This window comes from Cervus elaphus, chromosome 4 (genome assembly GCF_910594005.1).
Source record: "Cervus elaphus chromosome 4, mCerEla1.1, whole genome shotgun sequence".
Classification (NCBI taxonomy): domain Eukaryota; kingdom Metazoa; phylum Chordata; class Mammalia; order Artiodactyla; family Cervidae; genus Cervus; species Cervus elaphus.
Window position 1 is genome coordinate 21658111 of NC_057818.1, and position 23966 is coordinate 21682076.

Below are 23966 nucleotides of genomic sequence, written 5' to 3' on the forward strand. Positions count from 1 at the left end.
TATTTCAAACTAGGCAGTGGATAAAAGGCAGCCTTCACTTGATAGTTGTCCTCTTCTGACTCTGGAAAGGATCTTTGCTAAGTGTACAAGAGAGGCAAGACTGAGATTCAACTCTCACACATGCTCACTCCAACCCTCTAAAAGTAAAAGTGAGGAAAATGGGATTGTTCTCTGAATTCTAGCTACCAAAAAATTGTATGCAATTTATATATAATAGGTTGTAATCACCTACTATATGGTCTATAAGTAACAATCACTGATTGTATAAACTTAGAAAATATTTACCCAGGCAACAACCTTGTGGTATACGTGTAGTGTGTGTGTGTGTGTATGTCTATGTATGTACGTGTGTTGTGTGCTAAGTCGCTTCAGTCATATCCAACTCTGTGTGACCCCATGGACTGTAGTCTGCCAGGCTCCTCTATCCATGGCATTCTCCAGGCAAGAATACTGGAGTGGGTTGCTATGCCCTCCTCCAGGGGGTTTTCCCGACTCAGGGATCAAACCCGTGTCTCTTGCATCTCCTGCGTTGGCAGGTGCATTCTTTACCACTAGCACCACCTAGGAAGCCCAAGAATACTGGAGTGGATTGCCATGCCCTCCTCCAAGGGATCTTCCCAACTCAGGGATCGAACCCAGGTCTCCCACATTGCTGGTGGATTGTTAACCATCTGAGCCACCAGGGAAGCCCTTAGATAATATGCTTAAATGCTGTGCATAATGGCTTAAACGATTAAAAGCCCTTAAATGCTGTGCTTAGTCATTCAGTCATGTCCAAATCTTTGCAACCCATGGACTGTAGCCTTCCAGGCTCCTTTGTCCATGGCGATTCTCCAGGCAAGAATACTGGATTGGGTGACCATGCCTTCCTCCAGGGGATCTTCCAAGCCCAGGGATCGAACCCAGGTCTCCCATGTTATGGGTGGATTCTTTACCATCTGAACCACCAGGGAAGCCCAGTAATACTGGAGTGGGTAGCCTATCCCTTCTCCAGGGGATTGTCCCAACCCAGGAATCGAATCGGGGTCTCCCACATTGCAGGCAGATTCTTTACCAGCTGAGCTACCAGGGACAGTCATGTATGTGTATATATATATATGTTGTGTGTGTATGGTATATATGTATCCTATGAGCAAATATTATCATCATCATTTTACAGTTAAGAAAACTGAACAAGTAACTGGTTCCATTACTAAACCTTCAGATCACATAGCTAATTATGGTATGCATGAACATACATACATGCACATATATACATACACACATCCCTGTGTATCTATGTGCTTGGCACAGATTAAACTAAAAGACTATTTAGGCAAACCAGCATATCTGTTTCAGTTTTTCAATTGAAGCATAATGTACACACAGGAAGAACATGTACCCTCACGTATTTTACATTCACATCATCCTCACTTAGATGAAGACAGGGACCATCCCAGCATCCCAGCAGGCTCCTGCTGCCCCCTCCTTCTCAAAGGTGACGATGCTCTACGAGTTTTGCTTGTTTTTGCCTGCCACATTTCATTACATGAAAAGAACACATTTTATTCATCCAACCATTGATGGAATTTGTGTCATTTCTAGTTTGGGATTTTGATACCTACTGCTGCTATGAACAATTTTCAGACACATCTATTGTTGAGCATGTCACTCAATCCTATGGAGAATATACCTAAGCGTGGAACTGCTGAGTCAAAGGTAAAGCATATGTTCGGCTATAATATATATTACTCTAGTTATCCAAAGTCCTTGTATAAAATTACAGTCCTGGCTAGCAGCCTATGAGACCCCAGTGTCTCCTTTTACATCTTAATTACATAGGCATTTCAGGGAGTTTAAATATTAAGGCTAGCTCGTGTACAGTGAGACATTCACTAGAACGACATCACAGACCTTTCCTGCTGAACACACGCAATCCTGGGCCAGTGGCTCTGGCTTCCAGTTCCGTGGTGACTTCCCACTAGCTCCTTCCCACTGCTGTGACTTTTAGACAGCGAGGCGAGCCCAGAGGAGATGCAAAACAATTGCAGGTTTCATCTGCGTCATGAGGGTGAAACCCATTATTATGAAAAATGTTAACCTTTCCTCTTCTGGGTAGAAATAGCACCCGCTGTCAGGGGGTGCCTTGTTTAGAGAACCCTGTGGTTTCAAAAGAACTCAAAGTTCCAAAGAGCGAGGAAACCTATTTTACTGCTCCATCACACCATTTTTATATTTTCTGGACTGCTGATTTGTCACCTAAATCTGCAAGACAAGACTAGTCATCAGGCAAGAGGTGTCCCATATCAAAGTCGGGGCTCTCTCTAGTTTTCATACAGAAGAGATGACTTCAAGCCGACAGGGAACTCACTTTCCTCACACCCTTTGCTCTAATTCAGTTAGGAACATGAGGGACCTGCCTTTTCCTTGCAGCTCTCCAAGAAACTCCCCTTTTCTCAAAAACAGAGTAGCTCAGCCAAGCAACTTTATTTGGGCAGGTGAGGTGCTCAATTTTCAGCCAAGAAATTCAGGTTGGGGGGCTACACATTTTACCTAATTTGCAGCCTCCTTCTAAGCAGGCTGGCTTGAAGCTTGAGCAAGGATGATAACATTCGATTACCCCTTGTGCTGCCATTAGCGCTGTCTGTCAAATCTCTCCATCCATCTGCCTGCAGGCGTGGGGGAGGATTGCACTTCCCAGCCCTTCCAGTTGCGGTGGGATCAGAGGACTAACTCTGACCAATGAGTTATGAGTGAAAATGGCACGGGCCCCATTCATTCTAGAGCTTTAATTTGTGGTCTCAGAGCTCACTCTTAGTTTCCGGATGGTAACAGCATCTCTCAAGATGGAGGCTGCTCTAAAAATGTGGAACAGAGCTTTCGTGGCTTGCTGTCACCAAGACATTTGTATTGTCATTGCAACACAGCCTCCTCTATGCTAGTTGATACACTCGCTCTCTCATTCAGCTGACACCCTTCTTTAAATGTGTCCTGGCTGACTTCTTTCAATCCATATGGAGCTAGAGATTCAAAAACAGGGTTTCTTTCCAACAAGGAGCTGTAATACAGAATGAAAACCATGTCGTTCTAAATGTTGTACTTAGTTGGGCATCAATTATTTAATATTTAACCAATAAGTGGTATACATTTGTTGAACAAGCAATCATGTCAGTAACAGGTAAGGAAATGTGAAGAGGAACTAAAAGGAGATGAAAGGAACACGGTTTCATCTGAAGATGCTCGCCGGGATTTGCTGACACAGGGGCTTCCTGGCAAGAGCTGATGAGCGGAAGTGGGGAGGATTTAGAAAACACAGGATCAATTACTCAGACTTGTCCTACAAAGCTGATTTCTCACTCTTATTAAAGGGAAAGTAATAAGGAAGAGGATGAGGAAAAAATGAATACCCCCCAATGATCCTTTATATATCTGGAACTCTAGGTACACACAGAACTCAGAAAAGAGGGGAAACAGCCCATGTAGTACGACCACTTCATTTCACATCACCTTTGAGAGCCAAACAGGTTGGATCTAATTGATTCCTACTGGGGACCAGAACAGTTTCCTTCTCACTCAAGGCTGTAACCTAGGTGCTTAACATTAATACCTGGCATATCAGATGAGCTTGATAAGGGTTGTAAGATAAATGGGTACATTAGGGAATAAATGAATGAGTGTGGGGGAAAGTTGACACTGAAACAGTCCTCACTGCAAGTTGAAAGTCATAATCCTCTTTCTTGTTCTAAAACTTTGTGGAAAACTCTCCCATGATCATTCTCTCTACTGATCAGCCCTGAAGAGTGGAGCTGCTCTGAAGTCCTGGGTTTGTGACAGGCCACAGTGGATGGAGCCAGGTAACATTTTGACATCTGTTTGCTAAATCTGGTGAAGCACAAACTCAGTGGACCAAGTCATGCTGGTGCAAGTACCTGTTGAATGCTGAAAGCCAGATCCCACCTTTTCCATTCCACGCACACTCAGCATCGTGGGAGAGAGGCTGCTTGGGCTCTGGTCCCAGTTCTTAGGGTCTCCTCTGTAAAAAGAGGTGGCTATATTAGATCAGGAATTGTGCATTAAAAGTCACCAGGAGCTTTTTAAACTTGTAGATTCCCAAATGGCTCTTCCAGAGTTCCTGATCTCTAAGCTCTGGGGTTGGATCTTAAGAACCCATGCTTTAACAAGCCTTCCAGACAATCCAACCATGCTTGTCTTCTGAAACTACACTTTGAAACATAGGATTTACATGTAAATCCATGGCTGATTCATATCAATGTATGACAAAACCCACTGGAAAAAAAAAATAATAGAAAATAAATAAATAAATAAATAAAAATACTTATGGGAAAAAAAAAAGAAACATAGGATTTTTAAGTTACCACCAATGTACCACATTTGTTTAAATGGTTCTATTACAATAATTTTATAAATATCTCATCCTCTCTCAGAAAGTATTTTTCAGTCCATCAGGCATCATGTCAATCCCTGCTGATATGAAATGACTGAGTAGCTGAACATCTCAATCAATTAATGTAAAGCTCCCCACTTTCTCTTGTCAACTCTGCCAGAAAGTTGTGTTGGCCTTTCACCACAAGCATCTTCAGATAAAGCAGCCTTATTTTCATCTCTTTTTAGATTCTCTTCACATTCCCTTACCATCAACTTAAAAAGGCTGGCATGGGGATTTTTGTTGAGAAAGCCAATTCCTTAGCATTGTTTTGAGATAGAGCCCCAAATTCCTTTAGAGTATTTGTTAAATTCAGAAGCAATATTTCGGGGCTGCTGTCAAGCTCTATGTGCAAGCACCCAGGGACTGTGCTTCCAAGAGGGAAAAACCATAGATATGGTTAAGTGTTCCCCCCTGACCCACTTGGCCCAGGAAGACATGAGGCTCACAGTAAATGTGGCTTGTGATAATTCCTCCTTTGAAGCTGAATAAATCCTAAAGGTTGTCCTAACAATTTGTTTTCAGGGAAGATAGAGGGGATTTGAGAGAGAAGATGCCATTTTCTTCTCTGTCCCAGCTTTCCAGGGGCCTCTGATGACTGCAAACCCCTAAAACCCTTCCCAAGGTCACCTTGCTTCCTAGGTGATCTCAAAGCATTCTCTTACCCTCGATGTCTTGCTCTGGGAAATCTAGGGTTAACCATGCCAAGAGTCTGGATTTCAGTTCCAGGATTCCAGTTCCTGCCTGAGGCTCAAGAAAGGAGCACTGGGCTGGGTGCCCACCCCATGGCCCGCCTAGAGCAGAAGTGCTGAGCATACAAGATATGCAGTGTGAGGTCATGCCCCAGTGACATCCGAAATGGACCCTTTTGGAAAGTTTCATGAAATTCATGACCAACTGTCATCAGCCACAAAGGGGGAAGAGGCTAAAATCCTAGAGTTTGCAGCATCCAATCTTGATATGGTTTTTTTGCTTGGTGACTTTTTTTGAGACTATCTTCTTCAGCCTTCTTTTCCAGCATGGTTTCATTTTCCTCAATCCCAATATTAGCATTTTGCAGCTGCTTCTGCTGCAATAATGACAATAGTTCAATTATGTTCTTGCATATGTCAGGTATAGTATGGTCTAATTTAATCTTCATTACACATCGCCATATTGCAATTATACATGCTATCCCAGTGTTAACACATATTTAAACCTGCTATTCCTTTGTCACTGATTTACAAAGGAGGTACCTGAAAAGAAGCAGATGTCATAATTACACGCTTATTCAGCTCATTTTAAAGTAAGCCTCAAAGTAAATTGCAGATGAGCCAGGCATGTCTTGAAATTAATGTAGTGATAGGACACTAATGCCGCGATTCATTACGGTTTGTCAATGTGCCGTACTTCTGGAATGTGCGATAAAATTATATTAATACTCTGTGCTAATGAGATTAATGAATATGAACATGCAGGAGAAGAATGGAGTCCTTTGTTCAGCTATTGAAAAAAATAACATATAGGTAATTAAAAAGAATTAATCAAATCATGTACAGCCTCATTTATATTAAATTAATTTGTCTGGTTTCATTTCTAATAATTAATCACTTTTTGCAAATTACAAAGCACTTCAGGCGGATGGAAGCACTACCGTAGGAGTTGTGCTTCAGAATATTTAGAACGATCAAGGTGGTCCCTGTGGGTTCATATTAATTAAGGTTTAACAGTTTGGAAAATTGTAGCAATATTTTATGATTCATGTAATTAAACTCTGTAACAAAATGTCACAACTGCTAGTTACTTCTGCGCCTGTGATTTATATCTTCCTCCTTTTGGAAAGGAAGCAGCAGAAATGAAGTCTTCTGAAACGTGCCGACACAGTCAATGGGAAAACAAGCTGTTGGGTTCATTGCAAACTGAAGCACTTTGTCTGGGGCACCGGTGCACCCTCGCACTTGCAAATTCCACCTTGGGGTTATGCAAATGAGACTGACTCATATGATATGGCATATGGTGGAAATCTCGGGGGTCTCTTCTGGTACGTTTGCTTGGATAAAAACCTAAAAGGCAAGAGTTGTGTGTTCTTCCTTCCCAAATTGAATTGGGTGTGTAACAAACTCCCGTTGACTGAGGCAGTTCCCAGAAAGAAAGCCGGTTGTTACCTTGAACCTAAATCCAGCTGGTTTATACGGCCAGGGTACCTCCTAGAAACCATTTTCCCCAGTCCCTGGTGTCCTGGAGAGAGACTGCAGTGGGCAGCACGTCCTAAGGACTGTGGTACAGGAATGCTGCGAGCTTTGTAAGCCGCTCTCCTCTCTGGCAGTGGGAGGACTTGAAGAGACAACTGATGAGGATGCCTCATCCAGGACATGGGTCTTATTCCTCACTGGGCATCAGAAACACCTAGGGATTTTTTCTTTTCCTCCTAAAATCCAATATGTTGGCTTTTTCCCTGTTGTCTCCTCAAACCCATTTCTGTCCCTTTTCGTCCTGGTCTGTGCCCAAGGATGCTGATTTCTGATGGTGGGGTTTCTTGGCTCCCTGGCCAACTGAATCCTGCATGGGGGAGGCATCAAGCCAGAGATGGAAAGGCAGGGGGCATCAGGGGTTTGTTTCCCATCCCTTCCCTGCCTCAGTGCTGTGTCTCTCCTTGGCACTGAGTTCCTCCTGAGTGACCACGGTCCCCTGGGGCAGCTCATCTTCCAGCGCCCCATTGTTCACTGGCTCCAGCGACACTAATCCCCCTTCATCCGTCAGCTCAGTGGTTCTGGTGGCTTCTCATTGTTGCCAGCTTCTGGGTGCCTCACCATCCTTGTCTGGTCCTTTAATCCTACTCTCTCCTCCAACAACCACTTCATGAAAGCTTCTCCATTAAATTATATGATAGTGAATCCATGCTTCGGTCTTGCCCCAGAGACTGTGATTCAGTTGGCCTCGGGTGAAGCCCCAGCATGTGTATTTTTAAAAATTGTTCCTGATGATTCCATTTCATAAGGTGGAGAAGCTCTGCATTAGAGATATTCTAGGAAGGGTTGGTATCTCCCAAAGTAGTTTGTGCCAACACAGTATTTATTGTGGGCCAAGTTCTATGCACAGTACTGTAAACATACTGATATAGTTCATCCTTATAACAACTAAGAGACAGGTTGCTATTATTATCCCATTTTACAGATAAATTAGTTGAGGGCTGACAGCAGGAAAGCAACTTGCCAAGGTCATACAGTAAGTAAGTAGTGAAGCTAGAATTCGATCTAGAATCTATTTTCCCTATCATTACCTTGTGCTAAATATTGAGGGTTTTTTTTTTTTTCAATTTATTCTAAGAAATGATTTGGAAAAGGGGAGGACCTAATTATTTATTCACATTTACATTCAGTTGTATATTTGTGCATTCCTTCCAAAACATTTTAATGAGCAACTGTTTATGTTCCAAGTATTGTGGGGACTATCCTCTACCTATCAAGGCTAGAGGGAAAAGAAAAGATTCATAAATAGGTAGATAAACAAATATAAAAATAGATAAAACTGAAATATGTAACATGAGTTGGATGTACTGTATGGAGGGATCTCTGGAGTGAGGAAAATGTGTTCCAACCAGGAATATGAAGAAGCCTTCACAGCAAAGGGGACATTTGAGCTGAACCACAAAAGATCTTTAAAGACAGAATGGCTCAGATGGAAGAGACTGGACCTGAAGGGTGACATGATGGTTTTAATGGTCATTTATCCCAATCTTTGGGCTTCCCAAATGGCTCAGGGGTAAAGAATCTGCCTGCCAGTGTAGGAGATACAAGTTCAGTTGCTGAGTTGGGAAGTTCCCCTGGAGAAGGAAATGGCAACCTACTCCAGTATTCTTACCTGGGAAATTCCATGGACAAAGGAACCTGGAGAGCTACAGTCCATGGGGTCGCAAAGAGTCATATACGACTGAGCAACTGCACACATATGCACGCATCCAAATTGTTCGGATGTTGACTTTTATCCCTTAAGCACAGAAGAACTAAGATAGTTTCCAGTGAGCGAAACAACATGACTTGTATTGGGGCTTAAAGAGATCACTTCACCAACGTTGTGGCAAAGCCAATTGGCACAAGCTTCATGCAGACACCCTGACACATCCTTAAGGAGACTCATTGAAATTCAAGTGAGAGATGATGGACGGGGAACGAAAGCCCCCACGTTGCAGAGGAAGAGGAGGGTGGCTGTTCCCAAGGACTTTGTAATTCATTGACTTTTCTCCTCTCTGGTCCAGGGCAGAGTCAGGCTATTAAACATAACGTGTGTGGTCTGGTAATGATGCTGAGCTGCCCGGTTCTGCCAGGCCCTTTGGGAAGCTCTGGTCCCTCTCAACCCACACTCAAATTGGATTAACTTGGAAATGAGAAAGACCACGCTTTTTTATGCCTGTGCGAGGGTGCTAGGAATTTTGGGACCCCCATGGGAAAGGAACATACACTCCCCATCAGCAGCCATGGTGTTACATGTCTGTAAATAGCGCTAATTGGGAACATTTTATTTTGTTTTGTTTTATTTATAGAGTGTACAACTCCATTGTTTCACCCAAGTAGGATTCCTTTGTAGGTAATAACTCTATCCTGGCTGTGCCATGGTGGAGGTAATACTAATGGGAAGGAGAGGAAAGCCCGCTCATAGACAAATGATGATAAAGTGAAATCTTTAAGAAATCATCAAAAAAAAATGAGGCAGGGCCATGTGAGCTGTCTCTCCAAATTGACAAGGCTAAAGAAGCTGCCAGGCCACCAGCCTGAGACCCTGGAGCACATTTATGATTTAATTCTCCTTTTGACATCAATCAACACATATTAATAACTTCATCCAGAGGAAGTAATGTGCTGGATGTGCTTTTACAGTGACAGGCCTGCATCTAGGAGGCAGATTTTTGATTGCCAATTAAACCCCAAATAAGCTCAAGACATTTTTGCTCATCCCACCCTGCAACTTTGCATTCTATGTCAAACAGCACCATGGGGCCCTCGGTCACAACTTTACTTTGGTATATTCCCTTAGAAACTGACACCGATTTTATTAACCCAGATGTGGTCTTACAGAATTATAAAATCTGTTAGTTGGAAGTGGAGGGTCTTAAAGATCACAGTCTGACCTCCTACCTGAAGCAGTACTCCCTCCTACTCTGCTTGACACATGGTTGTCCTACTTCAATAAATCAAGTGCTGAGAAGCCCCTTCAGCCTAAGGAAGCTATATGCTTTGCCAAGAAACCTGTGGGTTTTAAGTCAAAGCACTAGTTCAATCCTAGATCTATTACATCTATCCACCTGCTTTTCTATTTATCTATCCTAAGTGGAAAAGACCCTGATGCTGGAAAAGTTTGAGGGCAGGAGGAGAAGGGGGCGAAAGAGGATGAGATAGTTAGATAGCATCATCGACTCAGTGGACATGAGTTTGAGCAAACTCTAGGAGATAGTGAAGGACAGGGAAGCCTGGCATGCTGCAGCCCATGGGGTCACAAAGAGTCAGACACAACTTAGTGACTGAACAACATCCTATCTATCTGTCTTTCTCCTTCCCAAGGACATTTGGCAAAGATTAGAGATATTTTTGGTTGTAATAACTGGGGTGTGCTATGGGCATCTAGTAAGTAGAGGTCAGGGATATTGCTAAACATCCTATAATGTGCAGGAAAACCTCCCACAAAATCCTCATTATCTGACCCCATATGTCAACAGTGCTGAGGTTGAGAAACCACAACCTATACATACAGAGAAAAACATGTGAACACAAACACACACACTTAGTTAGCCTAGTGTCAGGCACAGTTACTTTTACCCTGATTGTTAGAGCATTATGGCTCCCTTAAGCCATTTATTCTGATCCCTGCCCCTTGAAAAAATAAAGATGAAGTTTAATTTTTCCTCTAAGATGAAGCAAATATGTAAGACATCTTCCAAAATCACAATCTCCCCAAGCCAAGCACCCCTAGTTCCTTTCCATATGGATGTCAGAGTTTCCCATATGTCAGGGTTTACAATACACACATTATGATTTCAGTGGAAAATCATAAAATAATAAAAGCCACTTAACTAAATTCAAGGAACAATTGTGGGGGTGGGGGTGGACAGTAAGATGACATGGAATTTGTTGGAAAGACATGCGTGTATCTCAGAATCCAAGTGAACTCTAAAACTTTCTGGCCTTCAGGAGAGAGAATAAGAGGGAATTCTAATCTAGATGGGAGGTTAGGTTTGTCTTTACTAATCATTGAATCCTCAAGGCTTAACACACTGACTGGAAAGTTGTAGTCACTCAGTAACTATGTGTTGGGTGGCAGGAAGGAAGAGACGGAGGAAGGGAAGGAGGGGAGGAGGATGGGAGGGGACATGAGAAGGGACTTTTTATAAAAAGGGAATTAGGAGCAACAGCCAACTTCCAGGAATGATCTTTGTCCTTTTTAAGAGACACTGCTCTATGAAAAACAAGGAAACTATAAGCAAAAATAACCATCCAGCACATATGTGAAGCACTGACTCCTACACTTTAAAGACCTCCTAGCTTTGATTCTCTGACTTTTGTTTGTGATGCTAAATTTCCTTCTGCCTCTTTAAGCTTACAACACATTTTGGGGCTTTACAACACACAAGTCTGTTATTAGAGATTCTGTTGAATTATTCAGGGCTAAGTGAAGATGCGAAGACACCTTTTTTGAGATAGAAAATTGGCAAACACTCTCTAAGATGCCTTACAGCCAAAAAAAAAAGCCCACAAAATCTTCTGCAGCTGTTGTATTTACCAAAAATTGGTAATGATAAAAAGTTGTTACCTGTATAAGGATGATATGTCCTCCCCAAGAATTTCTTTTGTCTCCAGTATCAGCTTTTGTTGGTATCAGCTTTTGACAGTCATAGTCCCACAAGAGATGTGCTTACCCTGAGACCCAAGGGGTTAATTCCATCCCGAGAAGCTTTTGAGACACAAATGGGTAATGCACCATCAATATTAGAAATCAACATTAAGTGAAAAAGATTCCCCTCTCTTTGACTTTCATTAGAGGCCCAGGAATATTGAAAACCACAATGACTCGGGGGATTGTGTCAAAACACACTTGATACGCATCAAAAGGAATTGCATCAGCAGGGCTGAAAGAATCAATCGTCTTCCCTTCCAAAATGCTGACCCAAAGCTCAGGGCTTCTGCAAAGTGCAGTGAGATTTCCTAGAAAGCTTCTGAATGCAGTCCAGGTGTGGCATGGTGCAACAATTCTCTGCTTAAAAAAAAAAAAAAAATGCATGCCGGCAATGCTTAGCAGCCAAGGTATGTTCTGTACTTCAATAGACTAATAAAGAAGGTAGGAGAAGGAGATGAAGTGGACTGAAAAAGCACCAGCAATACCTGAGGGCTATTGGCTACCAAAGGCACAGCCATGGATGATAAGAGTACCTAAATCATGGGCAGTTAAGCCAAGGCTCTAATTTCTAAATGTGTCAGTCACTCAGTCACGCACCACTGTTTGTGACCCCGTGGACTGTAGCCTGCCAGCTCCTCTGCCCATGGAATTCTCCAGGCAAGAATATTGGCGTGGGTTGCCATTCCCTTCTCTAGGGCATCTTCCCGACCCAGGGAATGAAGCCAGGTCTCCTGCAATGTAGGTGGATTCTTTACCGTCTGAGCCACCTGATTTCTAAAAGCTGACATAATTTAGTGTTACAGAATCAAAGTGAGTTTGTTTCCAGCATGTTAACAGTGTAGCTTAGCTTGTCAAAAGTAGGCAGAGTGAGGGCCTCCTTTCCAGAAGAATTCTTCTCTGAACAAAATTCCTTCCAGGAATCTTCTATCTAGTTTTCCATTTCACCAGCTTCCTACATCAAGTTACCCCACTCCTCCCCCATGATACATGAAGCTGACTTTGTACTTTAAGTTCTGAGAGTTAAGTATAATGCCAATGGTTCATCAACCCACTGATGTCCACTAGCAACCAGGAGATTTGTACATTTCCCCTATTGCTTTATTCTGGAACATATGCCTCAGCTAGGGGCTTCAGTAGATGATTGGAAGCTTTACTGAGAATTACTAAATAGTGTTTCTGAAGCTGGTGAAAGATACTCTCTAGCTGTGGTCACGATTAGCATCATGCCCCCAAAGCATACATATATATACCAATACCTCACACTGACAGCATTTTTAATTTACTAATGTCGTTAAGATGCCACATGCCTGATAGTCAAAAGACACAGTCAATGCAGTGGCCCTCTTGACAATTCAGACTGAGTTCATGAAGAAAGAAGACTTCCGTAATGAGAAGTTTCTAGAACTGAGCAAGGCCCAGCCCCCTCCCTCCCATCCAAAGTTACTGCGCTGGTGCCCCAGACTTAGTAAACAACTCAGTCACCATCGATCAGCTGTAAAATTATGCTGGGGCTGGATTGCCAGTAAGGGGCCACATTTTCATCCTTTTGTTACAGCAAGACTGTTGATAAGTTTTGAGATACACAGAATGAGGTGAGGTCTGAGAGTGATTACGATTATTTTCTTGTTTAGACTCTACAAATATTTAGTGAACACTAGATTTCTTTACTGCTGAACCACTGGGGAAGGAGCCCACTCACTGCTATATACCAAGAGCCCAAAATAGCACTTGACTCATATGTCCACTGACTGTGGAGTATTTATTGTTTTGAACTGGTATACTCAGAGACATGTACTTTAATAAATGATTTTTACACCTAAAAAAAAAAAAGACTTTAAATAAATAAAGTTTTATTGAAATACAGCCACACCCATTCCTTCAGGTATAGCTTACTGCTGCTTTCCCCCTAACAGCAGAGTGAGTAGTGGTGTGGTCCACCAAACCTACAACTTTTGCTATCTGGCCTTTCAGAAGAAGTTTGCATACCATTTCTTTATATTTATTTATTTGGCTGCACCAGATCTGAGTTGCGGCACGCACACTCCTATTTGTGATATGTGGGGTCTAGTTCCCTGACCAGGGGTCGAACCCAGGCCCCTTGCTCTGGAACCATGGAGTCATAGTCACTGGACCACCACTGAAGTCCCTTGCATAACCCTTGGACTCAGTGACTGGTGAGGTTCCTTAAGAGCTAAGACTTAGGAAATGCTATTAAAAAAATAATAATAAAGGAAAAAAATCAAATAACATGGCAGCATGTGAGTTCCCTTCCCCTGCACACTTCCCCATCCTCTGACCTCACTCTTCTCGCACTAGACCCAGAGGTGCATCCATCTGGCCCCACCCTTCAAGCTCTAAGGAGCCTCCTACCTATCCATGATCCTGTCTCACCATCCGGCTTAGAAAATAAGAGGGCTATGTTATCTCTATGCTTATCATGAAAGTGTTCATCACTCAGTTGTGTTCGACTCTTTGTGACCCCATGGACTGTAGCCCACCAGGCTCCTCTGTGCAAGGAAGTGTCTAGGCAAGAATACCAGGCAAGTGGGTAGCCAGTCCCATCTCCAGGAGATCTTCCCAACCCAGGGGTCAAACCCGGGTCTCCAGCATTGCAGGCAGATTCTTTACCATCTGAGATACCAGGGGAGCCCAGTGGCACTCAGTTAGTATTGAGTGAATCGGCCGGCCTCACGGGGACAGTCAGGATGGCAGGAGAGATGTAGGCTGAGGCACCAGCTGCACGGGGCCTGCATTTTCGATGTGGTTTTGCCACCGCGAGGTTGAAACGGGAGGCTGACCAGAGCTGCCCCTGCGTCTGGGAGCGTTCTGACTTCTTTTCTGGGAAGACTGGAGGTCTCAGCAGCTTACAGGCCCCCAGGGAATTTCAGGGTGGGTGGGGTGGGGGCCTTGCTAAGGCCGGCTTCCTTCTTCCCACCAAGCTAGGGGAGACTGGGAGGTGCGCCGGGCAGGCTCTCGCCCCCACCCCAGGCACCCTTGGCTTTTTAATGACCTTTGCCCTCCTATCAGGGTTTATGTAACAGCCACCCCCCCTGGGTGGGAACGCTCCCACAAGCTCAGTCCCAGCCTCGGTCCTTCCCCTTCCCTTGCGTGTCCTCCAAAACCAAGGCCAGCTCTTTCTTTCCCTTTTCCAGTTTCTCTCAATTTGGACAATTTTTAATTTGAAAACAGATGGTAAGAAGAAACACGGGCATCACCTCCGAGCCGATCTGAAAGTCTGGCTTCCCTGTGGTCCACGTCGCCAAGCCCCCAACACCTCTCCCCAAAGGGCAAAGGCCGCTCCGAGCAAAATGCCAAAGCGGCTCTTTACAAATAAACCTGTGACCAAACTGCGGCCATAAAACTTAGAAAACCACTCTGATTGAGACGTTTGGACTAATTACCAAGGAGCAGCGGCTACGGGCCCTCTCCTAATGCTGTTTATTACATTCCCTCGTTATGGGGACTCCCTGGGGTTGGTTTCTGAAATAAAGATTTAATTTGAGGGTAAATCAGAACAACAAAAAATGTAGCTCATTGTAAACAATAGTATCCCCAGCCCAGCTGAGCCCATCAATATAAAAACAGAAGTCCTCCTCATCCTCTTCGTATTGTAAACACGTTAAATGCTATTTATTGTGACTACATGTGTGTGGCCCGGCATTAGTGAAATTGGGAGCATTTTCGTGACTGAGAGACATAAACATCAAATACTGCTTCCATCATTCTTCTAGTTTTAAAGTTATAAAATCTAAATATTAATTTTAATAGAAAGGTTAGGAAATTGGAAACTGCAGTACCCACTGAAGTCATCAGCATAACACACAGTTCACAGAGGGAGTGTCAGCATTCCAAGGAGATTAAGGAGGCAGGTGGGGTCCAGACGTGGTCCATGAAATATGACATGTGTCATAAACAGTGGCTTAGGCCCCCCCAAAGCTCCCTACTAACCCCAAGTCCTACCCAGCCAATGTTTTTCTTAACTCAAGGCAGGATGTACACAGATACAATGAGCAAGAGCGGAGAAACAGACTAGCTGCCCACAAGAGTCGACTTGACTGACCATCTTTGAGCCGGAGTCTGGAGAAGGGCAATTTGCTTGTCTATGACACCCATTATCTGCAGAGCCCGTGGTGGGTCAGGGCAGGTCTGTTGGAGCAACATTATAATTCTTCAACTCCTCGTATAGAAATAGGCGCAATTCTAGATGAAACTAAGAAGCACATATCGTAGGCTTCTCACTTCCAGAGACTAACTCATATTCTGTTGTTGTTCAGTTGCTCAGTCATGTCTGACTCTTTGCAATCCCATGGACTGCAGCACGCCAGGCTTCCCTGTCCTTCACTATCTCCCTGAGTTGGCTTAAACTCATGTCCACTGAGTCGAGGATGCTATCTAACCATCTCATCTTTCTGTCACCCCCTTCTCCTTGCGCCCTCAATCTTTCCAAGCATCAGGGTCTTTTCCAATGAGTTGGCTCTTCATATCAGGTGGCCAAAGTATTGGAGCTTCAGCTTCAGCATCAGTCCTTCCAAAGAATATTCAAAGTTGATTTCCGTTAGGATTGATTGGTTTACCTCCTTGCTGTCCAAGGGACTCTGAAGAATCTTCTCCAGCACCACAGTTTGAAAGCATCAGTTCTTCAGCACTCAGCCCCCTTTATGGTCCAACTCTCACATCCATACATGACTACTGGAAAAACCATAGTTTGACTGTACAGACCTTGTTGGCAAAATGATGTCTCTGCTTTTTAATGCACTCTCTAGGTTTGTCATAGCTTTTCTTCCAAGGACAAGTCATATGGTCCTCTCCAGTTATGAGTAAGGACTTTTCTGCCACTTGTCCTCTCTCCACTAGCTGCCAGGGGCACAGACTTTAGTACAAACCATCCATGATGGTCAATGTCACTGTAGAGACTTGGTACTTGACCAATATTTCCTGAGTGAATGGACGGATGGATGGAAAACTGGATGAAGTATTATCTAGTCAAGACTCCTGACTTTTCTCTGGGCCTCTTTCTCCCCTCTTGTAAAGTGCAGATGGTGCTAACACCTGTTTCATAGACCTTTTTGGATTCTTGTAAAGAAGAAATTGTGTGATTCCTGGAATGCTGTTTTGAGAAATGGGTTTAGGGACCAGTGGTCTTTGAAATAAAATAGACTCCATTTTTACCACCACTCAGCTGCTGTCTCCCATAGTCGATTCCACACCAAACCAATGAGCATCCTTCGCTAAGTCAGGAAGCAACAACTCTGCCCATCAAAGAAGGATCTCGATTCCAAGTTAGCACAGCATCTCTGGCACTCGGGGAGGAGGAGTGGAGTGAGGTTTTCCAAGCTCTGAATCCCTATACACATCCTACTCTTGCTAGGTGTCTCATCTATAGGATGAAAGAAATGCTGAAACACCCCATGCTGCTTGTAGACAAATTAGTTTCCTCCTGATAAATATCAAACAGAAAAAGAGATAACTGGCTTCATACTCAACCCCCCCACCAATTTGAAATGAGTTATGTAAATTTCACATACTCTTAGGTGACTAGGACTGGTGGCTCAGACAGTAAAGAATCTGCCTGCAATGCAGGAGACATGAGTTTGATCCCTGGGAAGATCCTCTGGAGAAGGAAATAGCAACCCACTCCAGTATTCTTGCCTGGAAAAGCCCATGGACCGAGGAGCCTGGTGCACTACAGTCCATGGGGTCGCAAAGAGTCAGATATGATTGAGGGGCTAACACTTACAGGTGGCCAGGACCCCCACTAATCCCCTTCCCCTCTCACTCACACCGCTACCACTTCTAGCATTGCCCTAAGGAATTCCATGGATGACTCTTGCTTACCCAGGGATACAAATTCTATAGTCACATGTTCCATTATACCGAAAAATGCTACATTAAGCAAAGTGAGAGGTTTTTTTCCAACTTATAGGACATTTTGGAGTCTTTGAAATGCATTGGGAATTTCCATGAACTATATTATGTTTATATCTAAATTCATTTGAAGATTGAATCTTTTGTTCTCAGGTCACCTAAAAAAAATAATGCTTCAAAAAATAGCTTGAGAAACTTTAGTTAAAAAAAAAAAAATCATTGTCAAAAAAAAAAAAAAAAGAAAAAATCATTGCCATTTTGACAAGTGATTGCCCTAGCTTGCTTTTAAAAGGAACAATGCAGGTACTCGGAGAAGGTCCCCCATGCATAGTCAGCTTTTAATCCTAGACACAAGTTCTTTGGCCTAATGTCTCAGTTTATGAATATTTATTTAAAGGCTCAAGCCCTCCTAGGGAACTACTGAAGACAAAGCCGGAGGGCACCACTTGCTGCCCACACATAGCACACCTTAGAAGTGTCCACCTTGAGGGATTTATATATATGTGTATATATATATGGCAAGCTTTCAGCTAACTACATAACACAGCTGCCTATGAGTCTATGAGAACATTTAATAGAGTATCCTGTCTGAGAATGACTCAGCAGCACAGAGGAGGGAAGAGAAAGAATTAGAAAGAGCAGGGAAGGTTTTTTGGAAGAAAGTGGAAACTAAGGTGAATCTTGACTGCCTTGGGGAAGCAGAAAGGACCTGCACTCAGAGTTTCAAGCAGAAGAAAAAGCTACCTTAGCAGTGTCTTAGGTCAGGTTCCATAAAAGGAAAGGATGAAATATAGATTCTGGTGTGTAAATTGCATTATGGAATTTCTCCCCTTCAAGGTAAAGGAGCAGGCCTTTTGACCCCACATCTGTCAATCGTTGGTTATGGACTGTCCCTTGCAGAGGGTGACCTCATGGGCAGAGGATGGGTGAACTGCCTAGATAAAGGGGATGAGGGTGAGATCCCCACCAGCCTCTGTTATGAAGAGCTAAGACAAAAATGTGTAAGTGAACAGATTTTCACGGAACAATGAGAAAACAGTCTGCGTACAGGAAAAGATTTGAAATGTATCAACTCAGGCATATATAGAAAAGGAAAGGATACATGGACACTTTTCAGGAGCGTTTTGTGGGAAGCAACACATGCCCTAAGGTAGAGTCCCCCTCGAATCCTGATATAATATATTTTGAATGTGACCTACTCAGTGATCTAATTGCTTTCCCCCTATATCTGATTTTATTGCTGCCATCCATCTACATTCTACAACAAACACTAACAGGACTTTTCCAGTGTGCTGAGGCTTCAAATAAAAAGCTACATGTGCAATTTGCTTTTTCCTGTCTTGCATCTCGTTGGCCTTTGGTAAATTTTTTTCTCTAAAACTCTTCTTTTGGATAAACTAAATGATGGTCCTTAGGGATACAAAAAATAAGACAGATATGGGATATGATAATGTCTAATATTTGTAGGCTACGAGAGAGGAAATGAGTCATTCGAATAACATAAGCAGTGATAACTCAGTTGAATATGACTAAGATGTTAAAAATAAGGTGTGTTTACAAGTGAATAAACTTCCTGATCATACTGCTACTCTCCAGAGAGATGGAAAGGGAACAGGCAAAGGGCCCTGGCATCCCCTGAATTTCACTGCATTTTTCACTGGTCAAGTGTGGTCATGGGCTTCTCTAGTAGCTCAGCGGTTAAGAATCTGCCTGCACTGCAGGAGTAGCAGGACACACAGGTTCGATCCCTGAGTTAGGAAGGTCCCCTGGAGAAGGGCATGGCAACCCACTCCAGTATTCTCGCCTGGAGAATCCCATGACAGAGGAGCCTAGTGGGCTACAATCCACAGGCTTGCAAAGAGTTGGATATGACTGAAGTGGCTTAGCACATATGCACGCAAGTGTGGTCACGGTGAGTCACTCATGGTGGCCTTTCCTTGGCCATTGCTACAAAGCTGAGGGCTCTGCCCACTACTGAGGAATGCTCTTGAGTCTGTGCGGTGCTCCAGTTTTGGAGCCCTCTGCCTTTGTTCTCCTGAATATTCTCAAAGTAAAACACAGGAGCAATCCTTTCTTGAGGAACAAAACCTCATTTATATTCATCACCATTTAATTCTCCTTTTTCGGCCCTCCCCCCACTTTCCTTATTGAATCTCAGACCCTGATAGTAATACCTTACTCATCAGACCCTGATAATTGGTTAACACAAATCTGTAAAAATATTTAAACTCAGATGTTACTGTCCTAGAATGGCTTATTTCTCCTACCCAGAAGATACTGATAACTTATCAAAGATCTTTTTCTCTTGAGCCCCACTATTGTAGATGATATGAATAAAAATATTGGAAGAAATACTTTTGATAAGAAACTTCTGTCCTTCCAGCACTAGATACCTTACTTAATATTGTCTATGGTCCCTTGATATGCATTCTCAAGTGGCTGGTAAGGTTAAAAAACTACTTTTCCAAGATCACCTTAGAGTCAGAGCACTCACTGCAATTTGAGCTCTGTGAATGAAATGTTTTCCTCTGAGATATGAAAGATAGAAACTAGAGAAAACTCTTTTTGGCAACACCGGCTGAAAAACAACCTACCACGGGCTTGTGTGTTTGTAGTTGCCCGCTTTTACGTTCCATCTTGGAACCATATTTGTGGGTGTGAGACACTGTGGGGAAGTGGTGGCAGAAGCAGCTTCTGTCAGTTGATCCTGAAGTAAAAAATATCAATGACATTTTCAGTATGTGCATTATAATTCAGTAAAAGTTAGAAATTAAAAAAGAATCAATATCAACCATCTGACTTCTGAACCACTTAATTTAAAAAATTATTTTGAAGTGCCCAAGTCTCTTTATTAAATAGCTCTCGGGATACAATGGCTAAAGTGCTTTCTATTTCCTTCACGGATCGTTCACAAGCACAATAGTTTTCTTCTTTTATACTAAGACCATACATAGAGGACAGATTTCAGGTTGGTTAAAGGAGTTGCCCAGCAATGAAATGGGCCATGTTGCTTGGTGGCTAGTGAGCTTGTTGTCCCAGAAGGCAGTTCAAGAAGAGATTGGACAAAGATAACACTGTAAAGTGACTATATTAAAAAAAAAAAAGAGAGAGAGAGAGAAGAGACCGGACAACCCACAGGAAAGGAGTGTTGTAAAGAGAGTTTGCCTACCAGGCTGTAGCTTGGGTTCTATGATTTCTATCATCCTGTCCAACTCTGAGATTCTCTGATCTGGGGACAACTGATTCCCTTTGAATGTGACCCCTGTGAGGCTAAGAATTAGACAAGAATTAGACAACCAGCCATTTCAAATAACTCCCAGGCCTCAATGAACATCAAAGACCCAATGACACATGTGGTCAGGCTTCCACAGGCCTTTTGCTGGCCCTGAGTTAGAACAAAAATGAGAAAAATCAAGAGCCGCTCCACTGACATTTTGCAGACAGAATTTAGATGAAATTTGCATAATTCAACAGGATTGAAAAACCCAAAGAAAGAGATTTCTCATCCCACTTCTGCTGCCTTTCATTGGTTCAGAACTACTAGGACAATACCAATCAGGAAACTGCTGTTTCTTTACTCCCATAAGCATTTCTAGTTGAGATAACTAGTCTTGTGGGCCTTTTAGTAGCTCCTGTGAATGACTCTCCTTTGATCTCCAGTCATAGATTTTAACTGCTGGAAAATTTCTGAATATAAAAGGAGATGGAAGAGTGGAAATAATACATGAACCCAGGCAGTAGCCATTAACAGAGAGAAGACGGGGCCATCTGTGACAGTAACATCCGTGGCCCCCATCTGCTCAGATCTGAGTGTGAAGCACTGAAGGAAGGAAAAGAAACCTGGGAGGCAGAGTCATAGTTGATGAAACCCTGTTCAGCAGCAGAGGGAACAACAACTTCCTCTCCAGCTCTAGGCTCATAAAAGAAATCCAACAAACACTCATATGAGAAGAAAGCCGGGCTAAGGAGAAAGTTCATACACTTTGTTAGATAGCTTTACATATGGAAAAAAAAAAAGCCAAACCTTTTATTTGCATTCACTCTGTGTCAGGCACTGTGTTAAATGCTTTCTATGTATTATCCCATTTAATATTGAAAACAGCTCCATTATGTGTATAACTATTCCTGTTGTACAAATGATGAAACTTAAACTGGAAGGGTATAATTAACTAGCCCAAAGATACATAGAGTGTAATTGGGAGAGCTAGGATTTGCATGCAGACTGTCAAATATCTGAGTCTGTAAGAATTTCTCATTACCTCATTTGTTGTTGAGTCCATGGGAAAACTTAAAACCTGTGAAATAATGAAGAGAAAATAAGGCTTTGTTACTCTGGCGACCTAAAGGAAAAACAAAATTTTGAAAAGTACTTACTATAAAAACCCAGTAACCTTTTTAAATGATTTTCTGTTTAGAAAAAAACCATAAAAAACTGAAGTATGAAGTCATTAAGCCCAGAACAGGTCAGGATGAAAGGAAAAATTAAAACTCAAGCATCACAAATTCTCATAAAGGGTAGTGAAGGCAGAACCGGGGCAGCATGAGATATGTCAGTGGGTGGAGGATGAAATTGAGAAATTCTCCTAAAAAATGCAAAAGGACACAACACAGGGACAAAAACAATGCTCAAGATAATAGACGTGGAAGATAAAGAATAGAGATACAAACGTTAAAGTGTTAAAAATACAAGTCTTCTAAAGGGAGAGATCAAAACAAAATCCACACACATCTCGATAAATCTCTGAGCTGATAAAACACAGGCATATTAGAATGGCTCACCACAGTCCAGCAAAAATCAATGAAAAAGGCCAATAATAAATCTTGCCCTGGTGACATTTCCAAATTCTAGGTACAAGGGAAAAACACTACAAGTGTCCAAGCAGAAAACTTACGATTTCTTCAGAGGAAGAAAATCAAGCTACTCTTGAACTTCTTTAAAACTTTTAAAGTTCAAAAACATTAGCAAATTTACAGACTTCAGAGAGGAAAAAGTGATAATAACCTAATATTTTTCTACCCACTTTCTGTTATAGGGGAAGATGAAAAAAAGTTATTCTCAGATACAGAAGTGTTCAAAAAGTAATCCTCCCCTGTGCTTTTCTTAAAAAGACTGTTTGGTGATAAACCACTGGCAGCCACAGAACATACCAAAATGAGGATGGATAAGATCTCAGCAGAGAGATGATAGTAGCAAGGAACCAGCAGACTTCTCTGTGGAAGAAGGGCAGAGCATCCAAACCTCTAGATTTCTGCAGATCATCACCTCTGAACACCAGATTCAGCTGAGCAAATCACAATAAGGAGTTTCCAAGAACACGGAGGTCTTGGAGCCTTCTCTCACAATGTTATAGGGATAAAACCTAAAATGAAATTAATTTTTTCCTTAACAGCTTTATTGAGGTATAATTCACATATCATACAGTACCTCAAGTGTGCAATTCATTGCTTTTAGTATATTCATAGATATGTGCAACCATCCCTACAGTCAATTTTAGGACATTTTTGTCTTCCTAAAAAAATGCTCTTTCACCCATTAGCTATCAATCCTGTGTTTCCCATCACTACCCCCAGCCCTAGAAAACCCCTAATCTACTTTCTTTCCCTATTCTGAACTCCCATATGAATGGAATCATGTAATATGCGGCCTTTTGTGTCTAGCTTCTTTCACTTAACATAATGTTTTTAAAGGTTCGTTCATGTTGTACCGTGTATCATTACTTCAGTACTTCATTCTTTTTATGGTTGAATAATACTCTGTAGTATGCATATACCACCTTTGTTTATCTATTGTCATCATCAGTTGGTGGGCATTTGGGCTGTTTCCACCTAAAAAAACCACAAATTCATTTTTCAATTGAAATATAGTTGGTGTACAATATTATGTGTTTCTGGTGTACTATATAGTGATTCAACATTTGTCTACATTATGAAAGGATAGCCATCATAAGTCTAAGTAACCATCTGTCCCTATACACAGTTATTCTATTATTATTGACCGTATTTCTCACACTGTATATTACATCCTTGTAACTTATAGCTGAAGGCTTGTACCTCTTGATTCTCTTCACTTATTTCATCCCCCACTCCCCTCTCCTCTGGCAACCACTCGTATCTATGAGTTCGTTTCATTCGTTTTGTGTTTTAAATTCCACGTATATGTGAGATCATATGGTATTTGTCTTTCTCTGTCTGACTTACTTCACTTAACATAATACCCTCTAATCCATCCATGTCATCACAAACAGCAAGATTTCTTTTTTATGGCTGAGTAATAATTCTGTGTGTGTGTGTGTGTGTGTATACAGTACAGATGAACCTATTTTCAGGGCAGGAATAGAGACAAAGATGTAGAAATCGGATATATGGACACAGTGGGGAAGGAGAAGGTGGGATAAATTGAGAGAGTAGCACTGACATGCATACACTTTGTTGTTGCTTAGTAGCTAATTCATGTCCAACTCTTTTGAGGCCCCAGGGACTGTAGCCCACCAGATTCCTCTGTCCATGGGATTTCCCAGGCAAGAACATTGGAATGGGTTGCCATTTTCTTCTCCAGGGGATCTGTCCAACCCAGGGATTGAACCTATGTCTCCTGCATTGCAAGTGGATTCTCTACCTCTGAGCCACCAGGGAAACCCTACCATGTGTAAAATAGCTAGTGGGTAGCTGCTGTATCTATTCATTTATTGATGGACACTTAGTTTGCTTCCATTTCTTAGCTATTGCAAATAATGCTGCAGTGGTCGTGGGGGTGCAGATATCTTTCTGAATTAGTATTTTTATTTTTTTCAGGTAAATACCCAGCAGTGAAATT